The following is a 25,214-nucleotide window of genomic DNA, read 5'->3' as shown; positions in this document are numbered from 1 at the left end:
GTCAATAAGATCTTGTTGTGGTTTATGCAAAAGAGTGTTTTTCCTATGTTTTCCTCTAAGACTTTTATAGTGTCTGGTCTTACATTTAGGTCTGTAATCCATTTGGAGTATATTTTTGTGTATGGTGTTAAGAAGTTTTCTAATTTCATTCTTTTACATGTAGCTGTCCAGTTTTCCCAGCACCACTTATTGAAGAGGCTGTCTTTTCTCCATTTTATGCTCTTGCCTCCTTTGTTGTAAATTAGGTGACTACATGTGCGTGGATTTATCTCTGGGTTTTCTATCCAGAACCATTGATGTATATTTCTGTTTTTATGCCAGTACCATTCTGTCTTGATTACTGTAGCTATGCAGTATAGCTTGAAGTTGGGGAGCCAGATTCCTCCAGCCCCGTTTTTCTTTCTCAAGATTGCTTTGGCTATTCAGGGTCTTTTGTGTTTCCATACAAATTGTAAAACTTTTCGTTCTAATTCGGTGAAGAATGCCACTGGTAATTTGATAGGGATTGCATTGAATCTGTAGATTGCTTTGGGTAGTATAGTCATTTTCACAATATTGATTCTTCCAATCCAAGAACATGGTATATTTCTCCATCTGTTTATGCCATCTTTGATTTCTTTCACCAGTGTTTTATAGATTTCTGAGTACAAGTGTTTCACCTCCTTAGGTAGGTTTATTCCTAGGTATTTTATTCTTTTTGTTGTGATGGTAAATGGAATTGCTTCCTTAATTTCTCTTTCTGATTTTTTGTTGTTGGTGTATAGGAATGCCAGAGATTTCTGTGCATCAGTTTTGCACCCTGCAACTTTACCAAATTCATTGATTGGTTCTAGTAGTTTTCTGGTATCATTTTTAGGGTTTTCTATGTATAGTATCATGTCATCTGCAAACAGTGACAGTTTTACTTCTTCTTATCCAATTTGTATTCCTTTTATTTCTTTTTCTTCTCTGATTGCCATGGCTAGGACTTCCAAAACAATGTTGAATAAGTGTGGAGAGACTGGACATCCTTGTCTTGTTCCTGATCTTACTGGAAATGCGTTCAGTTTTTCACCATTGAGTTTGATGCTTGCTGTGGGTTTGTCATATATGGCCTTTATTATGTTGAGGTAGGTTCCCTCTATGCCCATTTTTCTGGAGAGTTTTTATCATAAATTGGTGTTGAATTTTGTCAAAAGCTTTTTCTGCATCTATTGAGATGATCATATGGTTTTTATTCCTTAATTTGTTAATGCAGTGTATCACAATGATTGATTTGTGTATATTGAAGAATCCTTGCATCCCTGGGATAAATCCCACTTGATCATGGTGTATGATCCTTTTAATGTGCTGTTGGATTCTGCTTGCTAGTATTTTGTTCAGGAATTTTGCATCTATGTCCATCAGTGATATTGATCTATAATTTTCCTTTTTTCTGATATCTTTCTCTGGTTTTGGTATCAGGGTGATGGTGGCTTCGTAGAATGAATTTGGGGGTGTTCCTCCCTCCGCAATTATTTGGAAGAGTTTGAGAAAGGTCAGTGTCAGTTCTTCTGTGAATGTTTGATAGAATTCGCCTGTGAAGCTATCTGGTCTTGGACCTTTGTGTGTTGGAAGATTTTTAATTACAGTTTCAATTTCATTACTTGTGATAGGTTTCTTTATATGTTCTAATTCTTCCTGGTTCAGTCTTGGAAAATTGTACCTTTGCAAGAATTGTCCATTTCTTCGTGGTTGTCCATTTTATTGGCAAATAGTTACTTGTAGTAGTCTCTTATATTCCTTTGTATTTCTACAGTGTCAGTTGTGATTTCTCTTTTTTCATTTCTAATTTTGGTTTGCATCCTCTCCCTTTTTCTCTTGATGAGTCTGACTAAAGGTTTATCAATTTTGTTTATCTTCTCAAAGAACCAGCTTTTAGTTTTATTGATCTTTGCTATTGTTTTCTTCATTTCTATTTCATTTATTTCTGCTCTGATCTCTATGATTTCTTTCCTTCTACTGACTTTGGGTTTTGTTTGTTCTTCTTTCTCTAGTTGCTTTAGGTGTAGGGTTAAATTGTTTATTTGAGATTTTTCTTGTTTCTTGAGATTGAATTGCTGTAAACTTCCCTCTTAGTACTGCTTTTGCTGCATCCCTATAGGTTTTGGGTCATCGTGTTTTCGTTGTTATTTGTTTTTATGTATTTTTAAATTTCTTCTTTGATTTCTTCAGTGATCTCTTGGTTATTTAGTAGCAAACTGTTTAACCTCCATGTATTTGTATTTGTGTTTTTTACAGGTTTTTTCCCTGTAATTGATTTCCAATCTCATAGCGTTGTGGTCAGAAAAGATGCTTCATACGATTTCAGTTTTCTTAAATTTTCCAAGGCTTGATCTGTGACCCAAGATGTGATCTATCCTGGAGAATATTCCATGTGCACTTGAGAAGAAAGGGTATTCTGCCACTTTCAGGTGGAATGTTCTATAAATATCAGTTAAATCTACCTGGTCTATTGTGTCATTTAAAGCTTGTGTTTCCTTATTTATTTTCTGTTTGGATGATCTGTCCGTTGGTGTAAGTGGGCTGTGAAAGTCCCTTACTATTTTTGTGTTGCTGTCACTTTCCCCTTTCATGGTTGTTAGCATTTGCCTAATGTATTGAGGTGCTCCTATGTGGGGTTCATAAACATTTATAATTGTTATATCTCCTTCTTGGATTGATCCCTTGATCATTATGTAGTGTCTTCCTTATCTCTTGTAACAGTCTTTATTTTAAAGTCTATTTTATCTGATACAAGGATTGCTACTCCAGCTTTCTTTTCATTTCCATTTGCATGGAATGTCTTTTTCCATCCCCTCACTTTCAGTCTGTATGTGTCCCTAGGTCTGAAGTGGGTCTCTTGTAAACAGCATACATATGCATCTTGTTTTTGTATGCATTCAGCCAGTCTGTTTCTTTTGGTTGGGGCATTTAATCCATTTACATTCAAGGTTATTATCAATATGTTTGTTCCTATTGCCATTTTCTTAATTGTTTTGGCTTTGTTTATGTGGGTCTTTTTCTTCTGTTGTGTTTCCCACCTAGAGAAGTTTCTTTAGCATTTGTTTTAAAGCTGGTTTGGTGGTGCTGAATTCTCTTAGCTTTTGCTTGTCTGAAAAGCTTTTGATTTCTCCATTGAATCTGAAAGAGATTCTTGCTGGGTAGAGTAATCTTGTTTGTAGGTTTTTCTCTTTCATCACTTTAAGTATATCCTGCCACTCCCTTCTGGCCTTCAGAGTTTCTGCTGAAAAATCAGCTTATAACATTATAGGGATTCCTTTGTATGTTATTTTTTGTTTTTCCCTTACTGCTTTTAATATTTTTTCTTTGAATTTAATTTTTGTTAGTTTGTTTAATATGTGTCTTGGTGTGTTTCTCCTAGGCTTTATCCTGTATGGGACTCTCTGTGCTTCCTGGGCTTGGGTAACTATTTCCTTTCCCATGTTAGAGAATTTTTCCACCATAATCTCTTCAAATATTTTCTCAGACCCTTTCTTTTTCTCTTCTTCTTCTGGGACCCCTATAATTCGAATGTTGAGGCATTTAGTGTTGTCCCAGCGGTCTCTGAGATTGTCTTCAATGCTTTCCTTTCTTTTATCTTTATTCTGCTCCTCGGCTGTTAGTTCCACCATTCTATCTTCCAGTTCACTTATTCGTTTTTCTGCCTCAGTTATTCTGTTATTGATTCCTTCTAGTGTATTTTTCATTTCAGTTATTGTGTTGTTCATCTCTGTTTGTTTGCTCTTTAGTTCTTCTAGGTCTTTGTTAAACATTTCTTGTATTTTCTCAATCTGTACCTCCATTCTATTTCCGAGATTCTGGATCATCTTTACTATCATTACTCTGAACTCTTTTTCAGGTAGATTGCCTATTTCCTCTTAATTTATTTGGTCTTGTAGGTTTTTACCTTGCTCCTTCATCTGTGACATATTTTTTTGCCATCTCATTTTTTTTTTTTTTTTTTTTGGATTGGTGGGATTGTGTTCCTGTTTTACTGGTTGTTTGGCCTGAGGCTTCCAACACTGGAGTTTGTAGGCTGTTGGATAGAGTTGGGTCTTGGTGCCGAGATGAGGACCTGCAGGCGACCTCAGTTCGATGAATATTCCCTGGGATCTGAGGTCCTCTGTTAGTCCAGTGGTTTTGACTCGGAGCTCTCACCATAGGAGTTTCAGCCTAACCCCTGGCAGTTCACTTGGGGGTTCCTCCTGTCTCCTTGGGCATCGAAGTCCCTACCAGCGTCCAGCGGGTGCCCTAGTTGTGGGGGGACATGAACTCTGCATCTTCCCATGCTGCCATCTTCCCCCATACCTTTTTTGGTTTTAAAGAAAACAGTCCCTAGTGTTGGCAAGCTCTTGCTGCTGTGATTGGACAAGACAAATAGGAGAGGGGTTTAATCACCAACTACACGAGCTGGCTCCAGCCATTAAACTGCAAACCACAAAGCTGTTTTACCCAGGTTGACATTTTGTTCAGGGGCCATTATTTTGGAAGCATTTTCTTGGCGCCAAATGCACATCTGAACATTTAAATCCAAATATGCCAACAGATGCTTCTAAAGTAAGAGTATTATAAAACCAATTTCACTTCAGTTAGGAATGCTTTCTCCATCATAGTTTAAATAAACTTTTAATTTTTCAATACTTTTAGATTTATGGAAGACTTGCAAAGATAGTATATAGAGGGTCCATATACTCCACACCCAGTTGCCCCTGTTATAAACATCTTACATTTATTAGTACAGTATGTCTGTCACAATTGATGAACCAATATTGATACATTATTATTAACTAAAGTCTATACCTTATTCATATTTCCTTAGTTTTTACCTAATTTTCTTTTTCTTTTCCAGAATTCCATCAAGGATATCATGTTACATTTAGTCATCATGTCTCCTTAGGCTCTTATTGGCTGTGATAGCTTCCTTCTTATTGATGACCTTGATGGTTTTGAGGAATAGTGATCAGATATTTTGTAGAACGTCTTTTAATTGGGATTTGTCTGATGTTTTTCTCATGAATAGACAAGGGTTATGGTATTTAGGAAGAGAGATCACAGAGGTTAAGTGCCATTCTTACTACATCATATCAGAGTACATACTATCAACATTATTATCACTGTTGGTACTGATCTTGATCACCTAACTAAGGTAATGTTTGTCAGTTTTCTCCTCTATTAAGTTAATCTTTTTTTTCTCCCATTCTGTACTATATCTTTGGGAGGAAGTCACTATGAGCAGCCATTAGACAGTCACTAAGCTATATAGAGTGTTTTCCCATCTCTTTGAGGAAGAGTATCCAAATAAATTCTTTGAAATTCTTTGTCCAGATGATTTGTCTCTTTTCCTCCATTTATTTATTTATTTAAGCATTTATTTATTTATTAGTTATATCATTATTTACTTATATCTGTATTGACTCATGGATATTTATTTTATACTTTGCGTTATAATCTAATGCTAATTTATTTATTTTGTTCAAATTGTTCCAGGTTTGGCTATTAGGGGTTCTTTCAACTGGTTCCTCTGTCCCTTAACATAGTCTCATCATTGTGGTGATTTTTTTTGGTGTGTGTGTGTTGAGGTGGTGAGGGGAGTGCAAATGTCTAACTTTCTGGCACTACAGGATGCTCTAGGCCCAGCTTATACATTTCCTGCCCCAATTCTGAAATCAGCCATTTCTACAAGGAGCTCCACTTCCTTTTTTATTTATTTTTTAATATTGGAGTGTGGTTCATGTACAATGTTGTCTTAGTTTCAGATGTATAGCAAAGTGATTCAGTTATACATATATCTATGCTTTTTCAAATTCTTTTCCCATTTAGGTTATTACAGAATATTGAGTAGAGTTCCCTGTGCTGTACAGTACATCCTTGTTGGTTATCTATTTTAAATACAGCAGTGTATATATGTCAATCCCAAACTCCCAATTTACCCCTCCCCTCCAACTTTCCCCTTTGGTAACCATAAGTTTGTTTTCTAAGTCTGTGATTCTGTTTCTGTTTTGTAAATAAATTCATTTGTGTCTTTTTTATTTTTTATTTTTTTAAAATTTGGCTTATAAGCAATATCATATGATGGGTTTTTAAAAAATTTTTAAATTTATTTTTGGCTGCATTGCTGCATGCAGGCCTTCTCTAGTTGCAGTGAGCGGGGGCTACTCTTCATTGTGGTGTGCGGGCTTCTCATTGTGCTGGCTTCTCTTGCTGTGGAGCACAGGATCTAGGCACGCAGGCTTCAGCAGTTGTGGCACGCAGACTCAGTATTTGTGGCGCACGGGCTTAGTTGCTCCACGACATGTGGGATCTTCATGGACCAGGGATCGAACCCATTTCCCCTGCAATGGCAGGCAGATTCTTAACCACTGCGCTGCTAGGGAAGTCCTCGTATGATGTTTGTCTTTCTCTGTCTGACTTACTTCACTTAGTATGATAATCTCCAGGTCCATCCATGTTGCTGCAAATAGCATTACTTCATTCTTTTTTATGGATGAGTAATATTCCATTGTAAATATATACCACATCTTCTTTAGCCATTCATCTGTCAATGGACATTTAGGTTGCTTCCATGTCTTGGCTATTGTAAACAGTGCTGCAATGAACATTCGGGTGCATGTACCCTTTCAAACCATGATTTTCTCCAGATATATGCCCAGGAGTGGGTTTGCAGGATCAATACGGTAGCTCTATTTTTAGTTTTTAAGGAACCTCCATACTGTTCTCCATAGTGGCTGTATCAATTTACATTCCCACCAACAGTGCAAGAGGGTTCCCTTTTCTCCACACCCTCTCCAGCATTTGTTGTTTGTAGATTTTTTGATGATGGCCATTCTGACTGGTGTGAGGTGATATCTCATTGTAGTTTTGATTTGCATTTCTCTAATAATTAGTGATGTTGAGCATCTTTTTTATGTGCCTCTTGGGCCACCTGCATGTCTTCTTTGGAGAAATGTCTGTTTAGGTCTTCTGCCCATTTTTTGATTGGGTTGTTTGTTTTTTTGATATGGAGCTGCATGAGCTGTTCATAAATTTTGGAGATTAATCCTTTGTGGGTTTCATCATTTGCAAATATTTTCTCCCATTCTGTGGGTTGTCTTTTTGTTTTGTTTATGGTTTCTTTTGCTGTGCAAAAACTTTTGATTAATTAGGTGCCATTTGTTTATTTTTGTTTTTATTTCCATTACTCTAGGAGATGGATTGAAAAAGATATTGCTGCAATTTATGTCAAAGAGTGTTCTGCCTATGTTTTCCTCTAAGAGTTTTATAGTATCCGGTCTTATATTTAGGTCTTTAATCCATTTTGAGTTTATTTTTTGTGTATGGTGTTAAAGAATGTTTTAATTTCATTCTTTTACATGTAGCAGTCCAGTTTTTCCAGCACCATTTATAGACGAGACTGTCTTTTCTCCATTGTGTATTCTTGTCTCCTTTGTCATAAATTAATTGACCATAGGTGCATAGGTTTATTTCTGGGCTTTCCATCTTGTTCCATTGATCTATATGGAGAATAGTGTTAGAAACCAGTGTCTGGGCAGTATTTTTGCTGGTTTCTATGGGTGTGTGCTTGCTTGTACGCCCTCTCAGCTGACTGAACAGGAAAATATGTGTGTATACTAACCCATATATGTATGTACACATATCTACAGTTATTTCTATATGCAACCATTAGTACCTACCTATATTAAGCTAAATATGAGTTTATACTTATGTCTCCAACTCTAATCCAATACCACATGTATCACTCTAGCCTTCTTATTTTGTTTGTCTGTAACCTCCCACTCCAACAGTGAGAAACCTGGCTCCTACCACTGACCATCCATTTATTTAATTGTTCAATTTCAGTATACATATAAAGTGGTTCCAAAATTGTTAAACCATGCTTCCATGGGAAACAACCTTATCAGCTAGAGTATGGTGCTTATGTGCTGTTTCTTTTGCATTTAGTCTTGTATACCCTACCCATCTCCAAAGTTAGTTAGGTCAAGAACATTTCCTTCCACCCCCTTAAGGAAGGCTATTTCATTTATTTCTAACACAGTTAAATTATTTTGTCATAGTCTATATTCCATCTTGAGATTCCCCCAACCTTCTAATTTTTTAAAATTTGCATATATTGAGGTTTATTCTTTGTGCTGTAAAGTTTTATGTACTTAAACAAATTCATAGTGTTATGCATCCATGATTACAGTATCATACAGAATATTGCCACCACCTAAAAATATCTCCTGTACTTCACCTCTTGAACATACCCTCCCTGATTTTTCTTTTTTTAATTGTTGTTTTGGCCAACAACCTTCTAGTTAAAAAAACAAATTTATGGTCAAAAGCATTTCTCAAACCAATATAATTTACAGAAGAGCTTGAAACCATGGGTCCACCTCTTTGAAGAGTCAGGATCTGAGTAGGACAAATCCAAGGACATTGGACATTTAGAATAGAAGGAGAGCAAAAGGAAAACATGAGAGCACCCACAGTAAATATCACTCATTTTGTAATTTGTCTTTAAAAACTACAGTGTATCATTGCTTCGATGTGTAAAGAGCCAAGTTTATTCATCCACTAAATGTTTATTGAGCACCTACTATGAGCAAGATATCATTAGGCACAGAGGATCTAGTCATATCTAATACATACCCCCTGCTTTAAAAGGTATTTCATCTCATAGCTCTTCATCCCCAGATTTTCATTACCTTTCAGAGGAGTTGAAGGAATGGTAGAAAGAGCTTCATAACAGTAAATATATAAGTTCAGATGCTAACTCTGACATTTACTGACTTATTGCCTGTATGATCTTGTTAGGCAAATGACTTACCAAGTTTTTTTGTTTGTTTCGTCATCTATAAAATGAGGTAAGAACATCAACCTCATACAGTTGTTGGAGGCATTCTAAGAGCTTCTGTCCTGAAGAGTGTCTGGCATGTCAGGACCCTTCTGTATGTGATTTTGCAATGGGATTACACCCATTCACACTTCTTTCAAAAGCAGTACCTACTCTGTTTTCCTTTCTTTTCCTCCATCAGATTTGATCATGGACTTGTCAAAAGGGTGATAAGATAGGCTTTTGTGAGGCAAACCTCTCTCTAAGCAACTATAGGGCACTTTTTAAAAACAAGCTCCTGGTCCCCAATCCAGATCTACTGCACCAGAATTTCCAGTATAAGGATCAGGGTTGGAGGACCTGATGGCCTGTTTTAACAGCATAGAAGGTAATTCTGATCATCACAGAAATTAGGAAAATATTGGCAGCATCTTCCTGCATTGCATTCATTGTTAAGAGGAAGTATGCCCAAGACCTCACAAAAGGAAATGATAAGGAAGTATGGTGCAGTGATATTGACAATAAAAATATAATGCTAATGGTGGTGGTGGCAGTAAATATTCATTGAGTACTCCATTGTGTGCCTGGCTCTGAGCTGAGCCCTTTATAAGCATTATCCAAATGTATCCTCACAACATCTCTATGAGGTGGACGCTGATATTTTTCTCTTTTTACAAATGAGAAAATGAGCCTTAGACTAATTAATTAATTCATCCACGGTCATCACTAGAAAGTAGTGAAAACCTGTTTTCCCTGACTTCAGAGCCATTTCTCTCAACCACAACAAAAAAGTAATTATGGACAAAGTGTTGACAAGTGGAGACTTGGGTACCAGGCCAAGATTTAGTCTTGTTCGTACACTCTACATAGACTATAAAATTCAAGTATTTGATAAAAGAGTGATTTTTAGGTCAGTCATTTCACATGGCTCAGTTTCCCTATGGGTGAAGTAAATGGGAGTTGTAACATTCTGTGGTTCCCACATTTGCCTGCTCTACCCCCATTTTTTATTTATTTCAGCCATGATTTTTGTTGTTGTTGTTACTTTTCTATTAGAGAGGAAGAATGAGTCTGTAATTTTCACTTTGATGTCCAAATACAACCTTCCTGATTAAATTGTTTAGATATTCCTTCAACAGGAAAAAGAATTCTGACTCTGATGATACACAAAGTTCTGAAGTTACTCAAAACTAGACCAAATAGGATTTTAAAACCAAGCCACTTTATCTCCCTTTCTGTCCAAATTCTATAATAAACAGCCAGTAAACAGTCAGTATGACTGTGGAGTATCAGTACATGTATCACAGCATTATCTCTTCAACCAAAGCAAACACTAACTGAGGAGAGACTATTTGTCAAGCAGTGGAGACAAAAAAAGAAAAATAGGCCATGGTCACTATCTTCAAACTGCTTATCCTCTGGGACCAATAAGGCAGCCATTTCAGCTGTGACAGTGAAGACAGATGGTACTCTGGGAGACATGTGACTCTGGGTGTCTAGAAAGATTTCATAGCGGAGCTGCACTGATGTTGGCCTCAAAGTATAGAGAGGAATTTTGATAGATGGGGATATACTTGCATGGGAGGACAGTATACAGAGTAGCATGAGCCAAGGTAGGAAAGTGAGGAATTAGAGGACGTACTTCAACAACATAGAGTAGTAAACTCAACATGTCTGGACACCAGCAAGTGTGGGCACAGAGTGGAAGAGAATGTAGGAAAAACAACTTGGAGCTAATTGAGATTTTGTTCTGAATGTGACACAGGGGAATGACTTTGTTGTAGCTGCTGTTTTACCAAAGAAGTGACACATTCCAAGCTGTGTTTGAGAGAACCTAAGTCTGACAAGCAGTGTATATAGAGGAGAACTTGGACTGGGGGCTGACTGAAGATAAGGACATTAGTTAGGAGGTGGTTACTAAAGTCCGGTAAAAGGAAGTAGAGATTTGAATAGAGGGAATGGCACAGGGGATAGCAAGGGAGGATGCATGGATGAGAGGGTCATGGGTGGGGTACCCAGCTGGCTTCCTCTGCGGAGGACAAAGTGCCAGTTCTGAGAGCTCCTTAAAGAAGACAGGCTGTGAGCCTTCAAGTCTGTACTCAGTCATTTCCTTAAGTCCTGCTTCTTTACTTTACCCAATAACCACTGGATAAACAAACACATCTTTAACAGAAAGAGAACGAGATTTCAATTCCACAAACTTAGATTTGTATTTCAGTTCACCCATTTATAGCTCTGTGAACTTGGGCAAGTCATATAACCCCTCTGAGACTCAGTTTCCTATTTTAGTGTGTTTTGGGAGAAAGAAAAGAGATTTACAGTGTATGGTATATAGTAGGTGTTCAGCAAAGGGCAGTTCTTGTGATTATTGGTATCACAGGTGTTCCCTTGGAATGGAAGGGTAGCAGAGACCTTGGAGGGCCCTATCGAGAAGATCATCCATGGTACAATTTTATCGTCTCCTTTTACTCTCAACTAAACAGAACTGAAAACCATTTTTTCTCTTCTTGCTTACACATATTTCCACCATATTTGCAAACGTCCTGTTGGTGAGAAATCAATTTTTTATAGCTTACTTGTATTCTTTTCCAACTGAGAGAAGACTTTCATAGACATTGGGATAAGCATCAAAATAAAATGAAACATGTTCTGCTTCTTCCAAGGCTTGATTCACCATAACAACCAATACTGTCTCTTACATATTCAGCAGACTCCTTCTAACCTCCATTTGCCATTATAATTCTTGAAACAAACAATAAAATAGCACCATATATTTTTAATAATTTTAAACAAAATTCAGCTCCTGAGCCACTGCCTGCCTCCTCCTTCCAGAAGCAAAAACACAGCTCAGAAATAATAACAGTATGTAACATTTATTGAATGCTTGTTTTATGCTCTGAATTTTGCTCAAGTCTTAACTTGATTACCTTATTTAATCATCAATAAAATCTGAATAATACGCATAGAACAAATGTTACTGGTTAGTAATATTACTGTTGCTACTTTCTGTGGCCTTTTAACTACAGACAATTTGCATGTTTTAGGGTTTTTTGTTTCCCCGAACCTCTGTTTTTCCAAGTATTCTTTTGTTCTTCAACATTACCTTTTCTCTTTGTCCCATCCTTAATGATGTGGAGTGGACAAACCAGGACCTTTCCATCTGTTATGGACTGAATTATATCTCCCCATTTACCTCGCCAAATACATATGTTGAAGTCCTTACCCCCAATACCTCAGAATGTGACTGTATCTGAAGATAGAGCTTTTAAAGAGGTATTTAAGGTTAATTGAGGTCATATGGTTGGTCCCTGATCCAACATGACTGATGTCCTTCTAAGAAAAGGAAGAGACACAGGGATGTACTTACACAAAGGAAAGACTATGTAAGGACACAGCCAGAAAGGGTTATCTGCAAGGCAAGGAGAGAGGCCTCAGAAGAAACCAAGCCTACCAGCACCTTAATGTTGGACTTCTAGATTCCAGAATTATGAGGACATAAATTTCTGTTGTTTAATAACTCACCCCATCTGTGATACTTTTTTACCACAGCCCTAGCAAATAAGTATGCCATCTGACCACAGGCTTTTTCAACTTTACTTGTACTTCTGAAAAATCTTTAACTACAAAGACCCTGCTTATAAAGTAATTTTAAATGAATTTATGTCATTTTTCTCTTTATCTTCAGTTTCAAAATATTCTCTAATTTACATTATGACTTCTATGACCAATGAGCTATTAAGAAGTATGCTGCTTATTTTCTGAACATTTGGTAATAGTCTAGTTATCTCTCTATTATTGATTTCTAGTTTAATTCTATTGTGGAAAGAGAACATACACTCTATAATTTCAGTCTTTTGCAATGTATTGCTTTTGGCCCAGACAAGGCTCTATTTTGGTAAATGTTCTAAATCCACTTAAAAAGAATTTGTATTCTGCACTGGTTGGATATGTTTTACAAACATTGATTCTATACCTTAGTTTCTTGTCTGCTTTTTTTTTTATCACTTACTAATTGAGGTGTGCTAAAATTTCCAACTGAGATTGCATCTTTGCCTATTTCTCCTCTTAGTTCTGTCCACTTTTACTTTATATATTTTAAAGTTATGTTATTAAGTGCATAGAAAGTTTGAGTAGTTATGTTTGTTTAATTAACTTCTATTATTATGAAATATCCTTTTCTATGTTTAGTAACACCTTTAGTCTTAAAGCTTTATTTGTCTGAAAGTAATATTATAACCACACATAGTTTCTTTTGGTTAATTTCCACATGGTATACATTTTCCATGTGTTTAATGCCAAGTTCTTGATGACTTTATATTTAATATGTAGCTTTTTTTTAAATTAATTAATTTTATTTATTTATTTATTTTTGGCTGCATTGGGTCTTTGTTGCTGCGTGCGGCATTCTTTAGTTGTGGCGAGTTGGGGCTACTCTTCGTTGCGGTGCACGGGCTTCTCATTGTGGTGGCTTCTCTTGTTGCTGAGCACGGGCTCTAGGGGCATGGGTTTCAGTAGTTGTGGCACGTGGGCTCAGTAGTTGTGGCTTGTGGGCTCTAGAGCGCAGGCTCAGTAGTTGTGGTGCATGGGCTTAGTTGCTCTACGGCATGAGGGATCCTCCCGGAGCAGGGCTCAAACCCGAGTCCCCAGCATTGGCAGGCAGATTCTTAACCACTGCACCACCAGGGAAGCCCTAGTATGTAGCTCTTGTAAACAGATTAGTTGTTGGTTTCTGTGGAGTTTTTTTTAGCAAGTCGGACAATCTTTGTCTTTTACTTAGAATGCTAAGTTCATTTACATACAATGTAATTATTGCTATAATTTGATTTAAGTCTACCATCTTGGCTTTCATTTTCTTTCTGTTCTATTTGTTCTTTGTTTCTTTATTCCTTCTGTCCTTCATTTTTTACTGATTGTTTTTTATTATTTCATATTATTTTAATCTTTCATATTATTTTATCTCTTCCATAAGCTTTTTTGGTTATTGCTATTTTGCCTTATTATTTTAATAGTTACCATAAAGTTTAGACTATGCATCCTGAACTTAAATATACTACTTTAATTATTAGTACTTCTCAAATATTGCAAGAACTTTACAACAGTTTAACATTTTTACCCCTTTCTATCCTCTGAGCTATTGTTTTCATGTATTTTACTTCTATGTGTTGTATATAAACTCCACAACACAATTATTATTATTGCTTAAACAGTTGATATTCACATCAATTTATCTTTTCTAATTCTCTTAATTCTTTCATACAGTTTTGTGCTTCCTCTAGGGTAATTTTTCTTCATCCTGAAGAATTTCCTTCATTATTTCTTGTAGTGTCATGGACTGGTGACAAATTCTCTTAGCTTTTTTTTTTTTTTTAAATATCTTTAAATTTTACATTTATTTTTGAAATATTTTTTTATCTTCCTCTTTTAAAATTTTTATTGGAGTATAAGTGATTTACAATGTTGTGTTAGTTTCTGCTGTACAGCAAAGTGAATCAGTTATATGTATATATATATCCACTCTTTTTTAGATTCTTTTCCCATATAGGTCATTACAGAGTATTGAGTATTGAGTATTCCCTGTGCTATACAATGGGTTCTTATTAGTTATCTATTTTATATATAGTAGTGTGTATATGTCAATCCCAATCTCCAGTTTATCCCTCCTCCCACCCTTTCCCCCTTTGTAACCGTAAGTTTGTTTTCTACATCTGTAACTATATTTCTGTTTTATAAATAAGTTCATTTGTACCATTTTTTAAAGATTCTACCTATAAGTGATACCATATGATATTTGTCTTTCTCTGACTTACCTCACTCAGGATGACAATCTGTAGGTCCATTCATGTTGCTGCAAATGGCATTATTTTGTTCTTTTTTCATGACTAAGTAATACTCCATTGTATATATGTACCACATCTTCTTTATTCATTCATCATCAATAGACATTTAGGTTGCTTCCATGCCCTGGCTATTGTAAATAGTGCTGCTGAAAGATTTCTTGATGGATAAAGCTTTTTTTTCTCTTTATGCAGTGTGAAGTTAATCCATGTTTTATGGCTTCCATATCTCTCATTGTGAAGTTACTATAGTTTTGTTTTGCTTTGTTTTATTTTTGTCTCTTCTTGCTTAAATATTTTCTTTTGTCTTTGATTTTTGGCACTGGAATGATTTGAACCAAATTGCAATTTATTTTATCTTACTTGGGATTTGCTTCTTGGATGTGTAGGTTGAAATCTTTAACTACTTGTGGAAACTGTTAAATTATTTTCTCTTCATATATTGCTTCTACCCCTTTGTCTCTTTCTTCTCATTTTTCTGGGTCTCTGACATGAGTCTTAAAACTTAAACCTCTAAAACGTAGGCAGAACACTCTATGACATAAATCACAGCAAGATCTTTTTTGACCCACCTCCTAGAGAAATGGAAATAAAAACAAAAATAAACACATGGGACCTAATGAAACTTAAAAGCTTTTGCACAGCAAAGGGAACCATAAACAAGACGAAAAGACAACCCTCAGAATGGGAGAAAATATTTGCAAATGAAGCAGCTGACAGGATTAATCTCCAAAATTTACAAGCAGTTCATGCAGCTCAATATCAAAAAGACAAACAACCCAATCCAAAAATGGGCAGAAGACCTAAATAGACATTTCTCCAAAGAAGATATACAGATTGCCAACAAACACATGAAAGAATGCTCAACATCATTAATCATTAGAGAAATGCAAATCAAAACTACAATGAGATATCATCTCACACCAGTCAGAATGGCCATCATCAAAAAATCTACAAACAATAAATGCTGGAGAGGGTGTGGAGAAAAGGGAACCCTCTTGCACTGTTGGTGGGAATGTCAATTGATACAGCCACTATGGAGAACAGTATGGCGGTTCCTTAAAAAACTAAAAATAGAACTACCATACGACGCAGCAATCTCACTACTGGGCATATACCCTGAGAAAACCATAATTCAAAAAGAGTCATGTATCAAAATGTTCATTGCAGCTCTATTTACAATAGCCAGGACATGGAAGCAACCTAGGTGTCCATCAACAGATGAATGGATAAACAAGATGTGGCACATATATACAATAGAATATTACTCAGCCATAAAAGGAAATGAAATTGAGTTATTTGTAGTGAGGTGGATGGACCTACAGTCTGTCATACAGAGTGAAGTAAGTCAGAAAGAGAAAAACAAATACCGTATGCTAACACATATATATGGAATCTAAGAAAAAAAATGGTCATGAAGAACCTAGGGGCAAGACGGGAATAAAGACACAGACCTACTAGAGAATGGACTTGAGGATATGGGGAGGGGGAAGGGTAAGCTGGGACAAAGTGAGAGAGTGGCATGGACATATATACACTACCAAATGTAAAACAGATAGCTAGTGGGAAGCAGCTGCATAACACAGGGAGATCAGCTCAGTGCTTTGTGACCACCTAGAAGAGTGGGATAGGGAAGGTGGGAGGGAGGGAAATGCTAGAGGGAAGAGATATGGGGACATATGTATATGTATAACTGATTCACTTTGTTATAAAGAAGAAACTAACACACTATTGTAAAGCAATTATATTCCAATAAAGATGTTAAAAAAAAAAAAACTTAAAGCTCTGTCCCAAATATTTCTTGTGTTCTGTTCATGCTTCTTTCATCTTTTTTACCTCCAAGTTTTAGTTGTATATTTTCTATTGACCTGTTTTAAATTTACTAATAGGAAACTAAAAGGCAGTCTTCTGCTATTTACCATCCAATTGGATGTTGTTTAATCCATCCAATGAATTTTTTGTTTCAAGTGTTTTTTAAAATTCTAGAATATTGACTTTTTATAGATCAAAAATCTCTGTTGAATGTTTTATTTTTCTCTTTTTATCTATATTCTCCATCTTCTATACTCTTTGACTTATTTGTAATACTTAAGTTATTGGTTGGCCTTCTCCAACATCTGGCTTTATCTGTGAGTCTGCTTCTGTTAATAGCTTTTTTCTCTTGATTATCTCTCACATGCTCCTGACAGTTCAAGTGTATAGTAATATTTTATTGTATACTAGATATTATGTTTAAAAGAGTTATAGACACTTAGGTTGATGTTATTTTTCCCCAAAGAGTGTTTTCCTTTTCCTCTTTGAGTAACAGGCTAAAGGGCTGATCACCTCAACCCAGTTAAGAATTGAGCAGGGTCAGGACTGGCTACAGCTTTAGTTACAATCTATCTCTGGTTTTAAGGTCTCATGGGTGAGACGCATTGTGTGCTCATTATAGATACCTACTGTTAGTGGAACTTTTTCCTCCTAAGCACTGCAAGACTGTTCAAGATTGTATTATTCCTTTCCTGCTAAGTTCCCTGGTCTTTTGTGTCACTTCAGACTGCTACAAACGTCCTGTCAGATACACAAAATCAAAAGGGAAAGGAATGGAAGCATATAATTATAGAAAGTAATAAAACCACAAAGAGAGATAGTAAGAGTGGAAAAATGATTGAAGAAGCTACAAAACAGCCAACAACAATTAACAAAAATAGCAATAATAACTTATATATTGATACTTACTTTAAATACAAATGGATTAAATTATTTAATCAAAAGACAGAGTGGCTGAATGGCTGAAAAGCAACTATATGTTGCCTACATGAAACTTACTTCAGATTTAACAACACATATAGGTTGAATGAAGGGATAGAAAAAAGATATTCCATACAAATGGAAACTAAGAGAAGAGAAGTAAGTGTACCTATATAAGAAAAAACAGATTTAAAGTCAAAAACTATACCAAATGTCAAAGAAGACCACTATATAATGATAAAAGGTATCAATTCATCAGGAGAATATAACAACTGTAAATATATATGCACTCAACATTGGAGCACCTATTAACACATAAAGCACATATTAACATATCTGAAAGGAGAAATAGACTGCAATATAATAATAATAGAGAACTTCAGTATCCCACTTTCAACAATGGATCAATTATCCAGACAGAAAATCAATAATGAATCATTGGATTTGAACTATACTTAAAGCAAAAGAACCTGATAAACGTATATAGAACAGTACATCTATTAGCAACCACATACACATTCTTTTCAAGTGTATGTGAAACATTCTAAAGGATAGATCATATGTTAGGTTACAGGACAAGCATTAACATATTTAGGAAGGTTGAAATCATATCAAGTATCTTTTCCAACTTCAATGGTATAAAACTAGAAATCTATAACAGGAGAAAAACTGGGAAATTCACAAATAGGTGTAAATTAAATAACACACTACTGAACACACAATGAGTCAAAGAAGACATCAAAAGGGAATTTTTTAAAAAAATCTTGAGATAATTTAAAATGGAAACAATATAGCAAACTTATGGGATGCAGCAAAAACAATTCTAAGAGGGAAGTTTATAATAAATGCCTACATTAAGAAATCTCAAATAAGCAACTTATCTCAAATAAACAACTCAAGGAACTAAAAAATGAACAAACTAAGCCTAAAGTTAGCAGAAGTAAGGAAATAATAAAGATCAGAATTGACATAAATGAAATAGATACCAGAAAAAGAATAGAAAATATCAATGAAACTAAGCTGACTTTTTGAAAACATAAACAAAATTGACAAACTTCTAGCTAGACTAACCAAAAAAAAAAAAAAAAAAAAAAGAGAGAGAGAGAGAGAGAAAACTCAAATAAATAAAATTAGACATGAAAGAGGAGACATCACAACTATGACTGCAGAAACTCAGAGAACAATGAGAGTTTGCTGTGAACAAGTATAGGCCAACAAATTGGATAACCTAGAAGAAATAAATTCCTAAAAACATACAACCTACCAAGTAATGAAGAAATAGAAAATCTGAACAAATTATGAGTAAGAAGATTGAATCAGTAATACAAAAACCTCCCAAAAAAGAAAAGCCCAGGACCAGATGGCTTCTCTGGTGAATTCTACCAAATATTTAAAATAGAATTAACACCACTCCTTCTCAAATTCTTCCAAAAAACTGAAGAGAAGGAAACATGTCCAAACCCTTTTTATGAGGCCAGCATTACCCTAAGCAAACCAAGGACACTACAAGAAAAGAAAATTGCAGCTCAATATCACTGATGAACATAGATGAAAAAATTCTTAACAACATACTAGCAAACTGAATTTAACAGGATATTAAAAGAGTCTTATACCATGATCAAATAGGATTTATCCCTTGGATGTAAAGATGGTTCAGTGTACACAAATCAATAAATATGACATATTAATAGAAAGATAAAAATCTCATTATCATCTCAATAGATTCAGAAAAAGCATTTGACATAATTCAACATCCATTCATGATAAAACTCTTAACAAATAGGATATAGACAGAAAGTGCCTCAAAATAATACAGGCCATATATGGCAAGCCCACAGATAACATTATACTCAATGATGAAAGACTGAAAGCTTCTCCTCTAAGATAAGGAACAAACACACTTGTGGAGAGTGGTGCCCACTCTCACCACTCTGTTTAACATAGTACTGGAAGTCCTAGTTAGATCAGTCAGACAAGAAAAAGAAATAAAAGGCATCCAAACAAGAAAAGAAGAAGTAAAATTGTCTCTGTTCTCAGATGACACAGTCTACATATAGAAAATCCTGATGACTCCACCAAAAAAATGGATAGAACTAGTATACAAATTCAATAAAGTTGCAAGATACAAGATCAGCATACAAAAATCAGTTTCATTTCTGTACACTAACAATTAATTATCAAAAAAGTAATTAATAAAACAATCTCATTTACATTAGTATCAAAAAGAATAAAATATTTAGAAATAAATTTAACCAGAGGTAAAATATCTGTACATTAGAAACTATAAAGTATTCTTAAAAGAAATTGAAGAAGACACAAATAAATGGAAAGCTATCCCACATTCATGGATTGGAAGAACTAATATTATTAAAATGTCCGTACTACCTAAAGCAATCTACAGATTCAATGCAATTCCTATCAAAATTCCAATGGCATTTTTCACAGAAATAGAGCAAACCATCCTAAAATTTGTATGGAACCACAAAAGACCCTGAGTAGCTAAAGCATTTTTTAGCAAGAAAAATCAAGCTGGAGGCATCACACTTCCTGATTTCAAATTATATTACAAAGCTATGGTACTCAAACAGTATGGTATTGGCATAAAAACAGACACATCAACCAATGGAACAGAATAGAGAGCCCACAGATAAACCCACATATATATGGTCAACTGTGACAAGGGCACAAAGAATATACAATGGGGAAGGATAGTCTCTTAAATAAATAGTGTTGGGAAAAGAATACCCACATGCAAAAGAATGAAAGTGGTATAGGTGTTTCCTATACCCCTCACAAAATTTAAATCAAAATGGATCTACATCATAAACATAAGACCTGAAAACATAAAACTCCTAGGAGAAAACAGGAAAAAAATCTCCTTGACAATAATTTTTTGAATATGACACAAAAAGTACAAGCAACAAAAGCAAAACTTAATAAAGGAGACTACATCAAACTAAAAAGCTTCTGCACAAAAGAAACTATTAACAAAATGAAAAGGCAGCCTATGGAGTGGGGGAAAATATTTGCAAATCATACATCTGATAAGGGGATAATATAAAAAATAAAGTACTCACACAACTCAAGAGCCAATAATAATAATAATAATAATAATTAATTAATTTAAAAATAGGCAGAAGAACTGAATAGACATTTTTTCAAAAGAAGACATAAAAATGGTTAATAGGTACATAAAAATGTACTCAACATCACTAATCATCAAAGAAATGCAAATCAAAACCAAATGAGGTATCACCTCACACCTGTTGGAATGGCTGTCCTCAAAAAGATGAGCTAACAAGTGCTGGTGAGGATATGAAGAAAAGGAAATCCCATGCACTGTTGGTGGGAATAAAAATTGGTGCAGCCATTATGGAAAACAGAGGTTCCAAAAAAAATTAAAAGTAGGAGTATTATATGATCCAGCAATCCTACTTCTGGGTATATATCCAAAAACAAAATAGTATTTTGAAGAGGTATCTGCACTCCCATGTTTATTGCTTCATTATTCACAATAGCCAAGATCTGGAAACAATGGATAAAGAAAATGTGAGACACACACATGTACACCCAGAACTATCAGTCAGCCTTAAAAAAGAAGGAAATCTTCCCATTTGCAACAACTTGGTTGAATCTGGAGGACATTATGCTTAGTGAAATAAGCCAAACACAGGAAGATAGTTACTGCATGATCTCTCTTATGTGTGAAATCTACAAACGTCAAACTCATAGTAACAGAGTAGAATAGTGGTTACCAATGACTTGGAGGCGGGTGGGGGGGGAATGGGGAGCTGTGATCAAATGATATAAATTTTCAGTTATAATATGAATAAGCCCTGGAGACCTAATATAAAACTTGGTGACTACAGTTAATAATACTGTATCATGGGGCTTCCCTGGTGGCGCAGTGGTTGAGAATCTGCCTGCTAATGCAGGGGACACGGGTTCGAGCCCTGGTCTGGGAGGATCCCATGTGCTGCGGAGCAGCTGGGCCCGTGAGCCACAATTACTGAGCCTGCGCATCTGGAGCCTGTGCTCTGCAACAAGAGAGGCTGTGATAGTGAGAGGCCCGCGCACTGCGATGAAGAGTGGCCCCCGCCTGCCGCAACTAAAGAAAGCCCTCGCACAGAAATGAAGACCCAACACAGCCAAAAATAAATAAATAAAAATAAATTTAAAAAAAACCCAGAGTCAAGGGAAAGAAACTAAACGTGTAAAAAGTTTTTTTAAAAAAATAATAATACTGTATCATGTACTTGAAATTTTCTAAAAGAATAGATATTGTGTTCTCACTGCAAAAAAAAAAAAAAGTAATTTCTGAGGTGATGATGGCTATGTTAATTAGCTTGATTGTGGTAATCATTTCACAAGGTATACATGTATCAAAACATCACAGTGTACTCTTGAAATGCATATAATTTTTACTTGTTAATTATACCTTAATAAAGCTGGGGGGAAATGTCCGGGTGGCAAAATGAGCCATGGAATAGGAAGTCTTCTAGATTTCATAATGCCACAGCAGCAAATACAACCATCAGAAGCTCTGCTGGTTTCTCCTTCTCCTGGAAGTGCCCCTCTGGCAATAGCAAGCTAGTCTGAGAGCCTACTCCCAGACTTGGAAATTCCTTCAGGAAAAAAGAAAAGGACTCTGATCCCAGCTTCCCTAGAAGGGGCTCTTTCCTCTAAGGAATTCTAATTATCCATCTATATTTGCTTCCATACCTCTTCAAAGTCTTTTCAATAATCATACTTCTAAATATTGATTTTGGGGCTTCCCTGGTGGCGCAGTGGTTGGGAGTCTGCCTGCTAATGCAGGGGACGCGGGTTCGAGCCCTGGTCTGGGAAGATCCCACATGCCGCGGAGCGGCTGGGCCCGTGAGCCACAATTACTGAGCCTGCGCGTCTGGAGCTGTGCTCCGCAACAGGAGGGGCCGCGGTGGTGAGAGGCCCGCGCACCGTGATGAGGAGTGGCCCCCGCTTGCCACAACTAGAGAAGGCCCTAGCACAGAAACGAAGACCCAACATAGCAATCAATCAATCAATCACTTAATCAATAAAAAAATAAATCTTTAAAAAAAAAAAAAAAAAAAAAAAAAAAAAAAAAAAATATTGATTTTGTTATGTGTGGTTGTGGCATAGAAGAAAAATCTTAATACATGTCCTTAATTTATCCTGCCTGGAAACAGAATTTCTACACTGAATTTGAGGTGGGAAATTTCCCCATAACTTCCCTCACCAGGTCTCCATCTTGAAAATCACAAACACCCAGTGCTTATTAAATACGACCAGACACTGTACTAAGAATTTCAAGTGATATAAACATGTACAATGCATATATGGCCCTTGCCATTATAGAGCTTGCAATTGAGTGAGAGAGCTACATTTTATTTTTTTTAATCAGCATGCAATTTAAAAAGTTAAGTGCTATAAAGGAATAGCACGAGGTAAAAGATTCCAAGAGGCTACTGACTTAGATTGCAGGGTCAGGTAAATCCTCCCCTAGGTGACAATTAAATTGAGACCTTGATGCCCAAATCCCGCCTCTATGCACTGGCACCAAATTGAATCTCAGAGACAGAGTTTTGGGTGAAGTAGAAAAGAATAGCTTTATTGCTTTGCCAGACAAAGGGGGCCAGAGTGGACTAATGCCCTCAAAACTCTGTGTCCCCGACCTGGAGGGGGTAGTGAGGAGCTTTATCATAACGGTTCAAAGAGGAGGGCATGGTCAACTCATTGACATTCTGTTGCCAAAATCTTGGCTCTCTGTGCACTCTGAACAGAAATATGGAGACAGTTATGGAGGAGAAAGAAAGAGTGGTTTTATCTCTTTGCCAGGCAAAGAGGGAACACAGTAGGCTAGCACCTCAAGAACTGTGTCCCCCTTCCTAGGGAATAGGGAGAGGTTATACAGTCAGGACTCAGTAAGAGGTATGTGATAAGGATCAAGGCAGTAACAGTCTTGATTTCTTCTTTCTTCTGCAAAGTTTCAAAAGGGTGGGGTTGCTGACAAGATTAAGGCATGTGCACGGTCTCAGGTGGTCAGGTCTCCTAATCTTGATGAGCTTCTCCGATGGTCCCTTTACTCTTGCCTCAGGTGTTTTCTTGGCTGCTCCCCCCTTGATTAGCAACTGTTTGAATCTGCCCTTTGGAACTCAGGGAAGGTCATGGAAGCTGGAGTCTTGCCTACCAGAAATGGGGAAGAAAAAGGCCTCCATGCCCGGGAGCCCCACAGGGCCCTGCTTGGCATCAATTCTTCTGATTGTTTGGTGGTGTTGTAATTGGGAGTCAGCATCATCAGTCTTCTGGTTCCAACTGGTCTGGGTTCTACGTTCTTGTGGGCAGCTAGAGTTAACTTCTTTCACGTGGTGGGAGTTTTAGTATCTGCAAAAAACTCAAAGAGATTGTTATGTATACCCCTTGAGGGGGAACCAGGACCCTGCCCCAAGGCTGCACTGTTGTTTCTTGACTGCTCCTCCCTTGTCCCAGCACCCCCTGTCTTCCCTGATTAGCAACTGTTTGAACCTGCCCTTTGGAACTCAAGGAAGGTCATGGAGGCTGAATGAAGCCTATTCCCTGCAAAAAAGAAATGGGGGACACAGAAAGGCTTTTGTGCCCAGGAGCCCCACAGGGTCCTGCTCAGTTTCAACCTGAAAAATAAGAAGAAATTATACCAGAAAGCAATGGAAACAAGATCATTTCAGAGAGAATAAACATTATATGCAATAGTGTAAAGTTGGAAAATGTGATATTGTGATTTGTAATAAGAAATATATATTTGGTCTTTGTCCCCATTTCTGACACAGAACTCCAAAACCCCTTGGAACTTCCTGTGATAAGAGCAATAAATGTGTCTTTTGTTATGTTAATGAGGTGACTTTTGTACCACACCTAAGGATGGGGGCTGGATGCGGAGAAAAGTGATTAGAGATTGGAGCTGTCAGTCCCACCCCCCTGACCTCCAGGGAAATGAGAGGGGCTGGTGATTGAGTTCAGTCACCAATGGCCAACGAGTTAATCAATTGTGCCTCCATAAAAACCCAAACGGAGTGGGTTTGGAGAGCTTCTGGCTTGGCAAGCACGCGGTATGCTCAGAGAGGGCATGGATTCTCCATGACCTTTTCCATATCCTGCCTTATTCGTCTCTTCCATCTGGCTGTTTTTGAGTTATATCCCTTTACAACAAACCAGCAATCTAGTAAGTAAAATGTTTCTCTGAGTTATATGAGCTGCTCTAGCAAATTAGTCAAACCCAAGGAGGGAGTCATTGGAACCTCTGATCTCTGGCCAGTTGGTCAGAAGCTCTGGTGATAAAGTGGGCTTGTGACTGGCTTCTGAAGGGGCTGGGAGCAGGCGGCAGACTTGTAAGACTGAGCCCTTAACCTGTGGGACCTGATGCTATCTCCAGACAGCCTTGAGTTAAATTGTAGGGCACCCAGCTGGTATCTCAGAGCATTGCTTAGTGTGGAGGAAAAAAACCTCATATTTGGTGACCAAAATGATCAGAAATGGAGCGTTCTGTGTGAGCAGTAAAGGAGACACAGGAGGTGGAAGACTGAGTTTTTCTAATACAGAGGCTGTCTTTATGAAGCATTTGAAACCATTCAAGCTTGAGTGAGAAGGAGCCTGCTAGGAGAGGTGCTAGGTCATTTAAAGCCTTATGATCAGTTAAGGTCTTATATTTTGTTCATTGTATAGTTTTAAGGACCGAAGTGCCAATTTGCTCTGTGGAGAATGGGTTGGAAAAGGGTAAAACTGAACACATGTAGATGGGTTAGGAGGCTATTGAAACTGTTCACATGGAAAATGACAATGACTTGGATTAAGATGGTGGCTGT

This window comes from Balaenoptera acutorostrata, chromosome 2 (assembly GCF_949987535.1).
Source record: "Balaenoptera acutorostrata chromosome 2, mBalAcu1.1, whole genome shotgun sequence".
NCBI classification, from domain to species: Eukaryota; Metazoa; Chordata; class Mammalia; order Artiodactyla; family Balaenopteridae; genus Balaenoptera; species Balaenoptera acutorostrata.
This window is presented reverse-complemented; position numbering follows the sequence as displayed.